Source organism: Penaeus chinensis, chromosome 42, assembly GCF_019202785.1.
Source record: "Penaeus chinensis breed Huanghai No. 1 chromosome 42, ASM1920278v2, whole genome shotgun sequence".
Lineage (NCBI taxonomy): Eukaryota > Metazoa > Arthropoda > Malacostraca > Decapoda > Penaeidae > Penaeus > Penaeus chinensis.
The window spans coordinates 12890038-12897537 of record NC_061860.1 but is presented as its reverse complement, the minus strand read 5'-3'; positions in this window follow the sequence as shown (position 1 = coordinate 12897537).

The window sequence follows — 7500 nt, the reverse complement described above, 5'->3', positions numbered from 1 at the left end:
TATTTTGATACATATCTATATACACACATATTTATATGTATATATACATATAACACATACACATATATGTATATATATACATATATATATACACATACATATATATATATATATATATATATATGTATATATACACATATATATTTATGAATAATGTATAGATAGATAGATAATGTACAATTAGATAGATATATAGATAGATACACGCTTACGTGTGTGTGTGTGTATAAAAGATAGAGATAAAGAGAGAGATTGGGTGTTCATAATAAGAAGGTTACAAGACGGTAGCTTCTGCCTCGTAGGAGTCACATTACGTCCCTATATGAGAAAAGGGAGCGAAGTTCCGTCTATTATGTACATTGTGGTGAGGGGAGGCGGCCTGAGAAGGAGGGGCGGCGAGGGGAACTGGCCAGAAAAAAAGAGATCACTGGACAATCCATTACGAGAGAGGCAGTCAAATCCCTCGGCCAGTTGGGGGGGGGGGGGGGGGGGGGTCCTAGACAATCCATTATGGGCATCGGAGTAAGAAAGGAGAAGGGGAGGGGGGGAGGGGGGTAGAAGGGTGGGTTCTTAGACAATCCATTATGGACATTAGACTAAGACGGGGTAGGGGAGTAGGGGGGAGATGGAGGCTGGGGGGGGGGGGGGAGTAGATGTTACGTGTGCGGCGATTGAGAAATGACATTTTTTTTCACGTGTTGCCGAAAGCGAACATCTAATCCTGAAATTCCTTTGCTGTAAAACTGTTTGCCTCCTTTTCTTTCCATTATTATTATTTTTTTTTCTTATTACTGTCTGGATTGAAAAAATAATAGTTGTGAAATAGTAAAGATTTCAATCAAATTTTAAGCCGTTCCAGTATTGGTAATAGTAATTACAGTCTTTAGTTTGATACGTGCATTATTTTATTATATTTTATCTAATGTATCTGCAAACACTGCATGCTTTTGAAGACCTTTTTTTCAATTCCTAATTTTCTTAAAGATGAAATTGCCTCATACAATATTCATTAGTAACTGAATAGAAGAGGAATATGAACACCAATGAACGCACACAGTCGTCCGTATTTATATATTGTGACTCAGAATAGGGCCAACGTAGAGCAGATTGCAAACAAAACAATGAATGGCGTCTAAAAAAAAAACACTCACATAATACCATTGTGTGGCATGGATAACCTACGAGGGAGTGACAATGTGTGGTGCAGAGAGATATTCAAAAGCATTACATATATCCAATTAAATCCTATAAGCGCCCCCTCCCCCATTATATAACACGGATGCAGCACTGAACAAAAAGCTTGATACTGAACAAGGCCTTGCCAATTTTACTTTGGAATGGGATGGGGGGGTGGGGGGGGGGGGAGCTGTGGCGGAAAATAGGTCATGCTTCCGGAAGAATGCGTGTAGGTGCTCTGGTTTCTTTCGTTCCCTTTTTGTTTGGTGTGGCTTTGTTCATTCACTCGTTTTAGATTGTTTGCTTGTTATTATTGAAGTTATTATCACTTTATTTATTATCAATATTATTCCTTTTTTTTTTTTGGAGGGGGGAGGCTTGCTACGGCTTTTTTTTCTTTTTTCTTTTATGAGTCATTCACGAACTATTCATATTTTGGATATTTAATTATTATATAAACCTTCATGGGATTTTACGCGTTCCCTTTGCTTCTCCCCAACCCTCATTTTCTCCTTCCTAGGATCTATTTCCAACCCCGACCCGATGAGAGAGAGATCTAGAGTGATTACAAAGTATATGATTTTTATTTTTAGAGATATAAGCTGAGTGTGAAATAACGTTTCTAAAGCAAAACATACCTCGTGATAAAAATAAAAAAAAACATTTCCAAGGATTTTTTTTCTGCAAGAGATAATATCCACCGAGACTTATTCCGTCGATTGCAAAAGACTGAAGAAGATAACAGCTCTTGCAATATCAACATCAATCATTTCTTACAATTTCATCATGGTAAGCCTGTTACACTAACGATACTACCTGTGATACCAGGGCTTACATTTGCTTCACTTTCATTATTAAAAAACGGATAATCAGTGGAAGGTCCAAGACAGGTTTGACGTTCAGCGACGCAAGGATTTTTTTTTTTTTTTTTTTTTCATTTGCTGCCTTTCGTTGTTTTATCAAAACTGATATTTAGTTTTGACGTGTTTACTATACATATCATACATACTTTAGATAGATGGGTGGATGGATGGATGGACGGATGGACGGACGGACGAAAAGAGAGAGAGAGGGAGAGAGAGAGAGAGAGATGAATGGACGGATGGATGGATGGATGGATGGATGGATGGATGGATGGATGGATGGATGGAGGAAGGGAGGGAGGGACGGAGTAAGGGAGAGAGAGAAAAAGGGGGGGGGGGGGAGAAAGAGAGAGAGAGAGAAAGTGAGAGAGAGAGAGAGAGAGAGAGAGAGAGAGAGAGAGAAGGAGGGAGGGATGGATGGATGTATGAATGAATAGATAGAAAAAAAGAGTAATAGATAGATGTATGGATGTACAGATAGAAAAAAAGAGTAATGGATGGATAGATAGAAAAAACAAATAGATTAATAGATAGATGGATAGATAAAAACAACAAGAAAACAGATAAATTAATAGATGGATGGACGGACGGATGGATGGATGGATAGACTAATAAACACACATATAGATAGATAGATATAGACAGACAGACAGAGAGAGACAGATGAATCAGATAACAAGAAAGGACGGATTAACAAACACATATAATAGCAGTATACTCTCGTGTATGATAATGAATAGAACGTTTTTCTATGGACCTACGAATTTGAACGCTTTGAATAGGAGGGATGTTCCTACCCATTAAAATAATTGTGGCATAATGGATTTGTCACTATAGTTACCTTTTACTTCCTCATTTATCTGAAAGAGGGGAAGTCTAAGCAGATAGTGTATGAATTTGATATAACATTTTTCATCTAACCGTTATTGTATTGTCTGCTGGGACATAAAATTTACATTATCCAAGTTTTAGTAGGATTGCAATATTATCGATACTGTACCTCATATGCATATCTTAAGTACGCTATGTAAATGCATATCCACAGTATATTAATGTCTAGTCCATTTACCCTGATTGATTAATTATATAAAATGATCTGCCGCGTCAACAGCTAAGGTCATTAGCGGCGAACACCTTGCTAGATTTAAATGCTGAAATATTAAAAGCATTAAAAATCTATTACCAAATGTCTTATAAATAACAAAATATATTATATTAAAATCAAAACATAAACATTATGCTCTAAATGTTTAAAATTATCGCATAAACATTATGCATGATTAAATTTTATTGAAATAATTAGTCTCTCAAAGGAAACTAATAAGACCTTCTATGTCACAATCCTTCTCCAATACATTTCTCAGTGTATATGGGGGAGACAAGTACATAAGTCTTTGGTCAGAGAATGTTGCACATCTTTCTACTACTTGTGCAATCGTTAATGGCTCTTGGCGTCCCTCACAACTTTTAGTCATCATCGGCCCATGAGTCAGTCTTGTGTGCCCAATTCTTAGTTTTGTTAATACAACTTCTACTTGTCGGTTGGGATGGATGCTGGTCACCCAACTGCCAAGGTCATCTCTAATCTCTCGCAGTTTATTTCTAGAGGTATGCCCCCATTGTTTCCTCCATTTATCACGAAGACAACTCCTGATGCTGGGTTTCAAGTCCGTGTGTGGGAGAGGAAAACGAACATCACAGGGCTGAGCAGCAGCTGCCTTGGCCTTCTGATCAGCTCGCTCAACCCCACTGATACCAACATGTGCTGGCACCCAACACAGAGTTATCTTTTTACGTGCTGACATCAGTGCAAGCTAATCTTGGACCTCCCTTACCACTGGATGTGATGAGTTTAAGCTCTCGATTGCTTGCAAGGCACTACGAGAGTCACAATATATTACAATAGACTTGTTCGCCAGCTCTCTAGTCATCTTCACTGCTACAAGGATGGCATGTAACTCTGCAGTGAAGATCGAGTCTGATAGAGAAAGACTGCCAAATGTCTTCCTTCTGCTCACTGGTGCAAAGCCTACACCATTTTCAGATTTCGAACCATCTCTATGTATTACATCTAAACCTTGGTACTTAGAAGTGTGTTGAAGAAATCTCTCTCTAACTTTTGCTTCGGATCTCTCCCCTCTCCCAATGCTGACCAAATCCAGCTCGACTTGATTGGTCCAAGGGGGGACTTGAGTTCCAACAGCCAGATCCTAAACTGAGTTAAGATCTTCCACAAGATTCCTCATTCTCCTACCATAGGATCGGTTATCCTCAAGGGGTTGAAAATCAATCTGGATGTAGTAGATCCCGGAATCCTTCGTAGTCTTGTGTAGTAAATCAGGTTCATGTTGTCCCGGTGTAATAAAAGAGGTGGTTCTCCACTCTCAGCATACAGGGACTCGACAGGTGAAGACCTGAAAACCCCTAGCTGAGAGCGTTGTGCGGCCTACACTCGAAGATAGGTGTGAAAGAACCCACCAAATACTAAGCGTGTTTGTAGCTTTCACCTTTAACTGTTTGATGTAATGCACTCATATAAGCCTTGAGTCAAAAATTAGACCTAAGTACTTCACCTCCTGGACAAAATGCAGTGAGTTTCCTCCTATATAGAGGGGAGGATGGAACTTGTGGAAATGCTTAGACATGGTCTTGCTTGGAGAAAAATTTAACCCATGGTATGTTGTCCACTGCACAACCTGATTTATTGCAGTCTACATGTGACCTTGCACATCCTGAAAGTTTCCTCTTGACACAGTGTAAAGTCTTCCATATACTGATTACATGACACAGCACTCGGAACGACCTTTACGGTGTCATTTATAGCAATGGCAAACAGGGTCACACTTAAGACACTCTCTTGTGGGACCCCTTCCAGCTGATCTTCCAGGTAAGAGAAACTGTTTCCCATCTTCACTCTTAACTTCCTGTCAGCTTGGAAGCTTTGTATGAAGGTAGGTAATGCTCCTCTTAAACCAATGTCATACAGCTTCATGAGTATGCCATGCTTCCAAGTAGTATCGTAAGCCTTTTTAAGGTCAAAGAAGACTGCTATCATGTGATATCGCTGTGCAAAGGAAATCTGTATAGCAGTCTTCATCTTCAAAAGTGCATCTGCGGTCGATCTCAATTTTCTTAACCCATATTGATATGGGGTCGTCACCTCTTCCTTTTCTAACAGCCATGTCAACCTGAAGTTTACCCTTTTCTCCATCAGCTTGCAGATGCAGCTGGTGAGAGAAATATGTAATTCCCTGGTGTGGAAGCATCCTTGCCAGGTTTAGGGGCAGGAATGATTATTAACCTCTTCCCATTGAGTAGGTCCAACAGGAACTTTTGGGAGCTCTCCGGAAGGGAGACGTCATTTGGTATGGAATATCGTCACTTCCTGGGGCAGAGCTGCAAATCAGAGTCCATCTCCATACGTAAAAATGGCAAGTTGTATGGAAGTTTCTGCTACAGACCTTTTGAAGAATGACAATGGGTGGCGTTCCTGTTCAGCCATAAGGGTGGAGAATCGGGCAGTTTAAGATGCTCCAGAGGAGAACTCTGTCATGGATTTAGCTAGCTCATTTGCAACATCTTTGTTGTCTGTGAGGATTATGCCATCAATCTTCAAAGCAGTTGGTAACATGGATGTGCTCTTTCCAGCGATCTTACGCACCTTGTCCCGTACCCATGCTCAGGGGGTCCCAGAGTTAATCGAGGAGACATACTGGATTGATAGGCAGCTAGATTAATGGCTGGATACTTAGGTAGGTAGACATAGATACTCTTACAGAAAGATAGTGTGTGTGTGTGTGTGAGTGTGTGTGTGTGTGTGTGTTTGTGTGTTTGTGTTTAAGCATTTACAGTATATATATATATATATATATATATATATATATATAAATATATATATATGCCTAAACACACACACACACACACACACGCACGCACACACACACACACACACACACACACACACACACACAATATATATATATATATATATATATATAAAGCATACACACACACACACACACACACACACATATATATATAGAGAGAGGCATATACAGTATATATACATATATAATATATATTCATATATTCATATATAAATATATACAAAAGCATATATAGTGTATACACACACACACACACACACACACACACACACACACACACACACACATATATATATATATATATATATATATATATTCATTCCATCTTCAGACCTGAAGATGGAATCCAGGTGGATTTCGAAACTGTAGTTTTATTTTCATTAAATCTAGTTTTTGCATTGTGGGTTCTTCTACCATAGTGTCTACACGGAAGATTATGTTACTATTCAAGATATATATATATATATATATATATATATATATACACACATAGATATATACATATATATATATATATATATATATATTTTTCTACTTGGCTGTAAATCCTTTCCGTATGGACTTCTGGTTTCATACGCAGGTAAAGAAGGGATTATCCTCTGACAGCGATACGGAACTAAAATCCTGTTTTCGGAAATTATAGTGCAGAACGGTCGGCTTTAGGAGTCTTTTCACCATGACGTGTTTGTCTTTTTGAATATATATATATATTTTTTTTTTTTTTTTTTTTTTTTTTTGTTCAAGGAAGAGGCAAAGAAAACACAAAAAGAGGGTTAAGAAAGAAAGGGAATTTGATATGCAGGTAATGAAGTAATCATTTTTATTATTTATTTTTATTTCATTTTTTTAACCAGGAGGAGGGAAAAAGTGGTTAAGAAAGAAAGAAAGAAAGTGAATTTCATACGCAGTTGATGAGGAGACTTTTTTTTTTTTTTTTGACAAGAAAAAGGTAAAGGAAGCATAAAAAGAAGGGTTTAAGATAAAAAGAGAGTGAATGATTAAATCGCTGTCGATCACGGATTCAGGAACATGTCTCTTTGACGGTTTTTTTTTTTTTTTTTTTTTCTATTCGAATAGGAATTTCTGGGTGATTTTTTTTTTTTTTTTTTTTTCCCCCTCTAATCAGACTGCAGTTGTAGGTAATTGCTGTCGTTTGGGAAATATAAGTGGATGGCCGAGAGGACGGGAGGAAGTCTTGGGTATTCCTTATTTTGTCATTTATGAAAGGCGGGGAATGCTAAAAGGTATTTATTTGAGATAGAAACAAGGAGCAAATATGGGGGGGGGGGGGGATCTGCCATCGATCTAACTTACCTGAATCAAACATTAAGGTTGTGATATTAAGCAGTTACAAACACATAAAAGATGTTAAACTAGTGTTTTTGGGAAAATCAGAGTGTTGGTTTATTTCGAGGAAAAGGGGGGGGGGGGGAGGCTATCTCGAAATTCCTTAATCATCTGATTTACGAAGAGCAGATACTTAACGGGACTTAGCAATAAGGACGAATTAGTGTTTGGCAATATCTAAATCTTTACATCGCTTACTATTCCTTTTATACAAGAAATTAGCACTT